This window comes from Octopus bimaculoides, chromosome 1 (assembly GCF_001194135.2).
Source record: "Octopus bimaculoides isolate UCB-OBI-ISO-001 chromosome 1, ASM119413v2, whole genome shotgun sequence".
In the NCBI taxonomy this organism is placed as follows: Eukaryota; Metazoa; Mollusca; class Cephalopoda; order Octopoda; family Octopodidae; genus Octopus; species Octopus bimaculoides.
The window spans coordinates 125,144,811-125,145,780 of record NC_068981.1 but is presented as its reverse complement, the minus strand read 5'-3'; positions in this window follow the sequence as shown (position 1 = coordinate 125,145,780).

Here is a 970-nt window from a genome sequence, read left to right as displayed (position 1 = left end):
ATATCATCATCGTTTAACATCTGCCTTCCAATGATGAACGATAATGATGATATATATGTATACATACAAACATACATACATGTGTGTGTGTGTGTATATATATATATATATATATATACACACACACACACACACACAAAGCGGATGTACACGGTGTATGATCATTGCTAGAAATAGCAGCTGGTAAGCTATCAGCACTATGTAGAGCTTTACTGAATGTTTACAGGCAGAGATGTTTGCGGGCAGTGAATATAGGAAAATTCTGTCTTGCCTCTACAGAGACCATTAGAGGAATGAAGGATAATTCAATACTACAGTTTCAAACTTTTCAGATCATGTGCATGAGCGTGAATCTGACTAGTTATCTTCGGTTGAATCTACCATTGATGATGAAACTTTAAAGTATCCACTGGTCTGAAAGCCCTTGTTTACTGGTCTGAAAGCCCCAGTCAAAATCAGAACCAAGATCAGTGATTTAAAGATATGCAAGAAGTATAAATATTATTAAAAATGATATTATTATCCAGCAAGAATAAGGCACCTTAAAAGGTAGAATTATAAATGTACAAAGTGGATGTACACAGAGTACGATCATTGCTAGAAATAGCAGTGAAGCTCTACATAGCACCGATAGCTTACTGGCTGCTATAGCAATGATCATACTTTGTGTACATCCGCTTTGTATATTTATAGTTCTACCTTTTATGGTGTTTTATTCTTGCTGGATAGTAATTATTGTATACAGTGCTCAGGTGAACTACAACTTGTCAAAAGTGCTTAAGTTAAGCGCTTTATGGATGTGAAACCCAAGTTAATCCCATGAACCAGTCTCATTGAGCTTTATTTATATTATATACTGCTTTATAACTTCGAGTGTGCTTCTTTTTCGGATTTACGTTTTACCGCCGATATAGATGTGTATGTGTGTGTATATATATATATATATATATATATATATATATATATATAT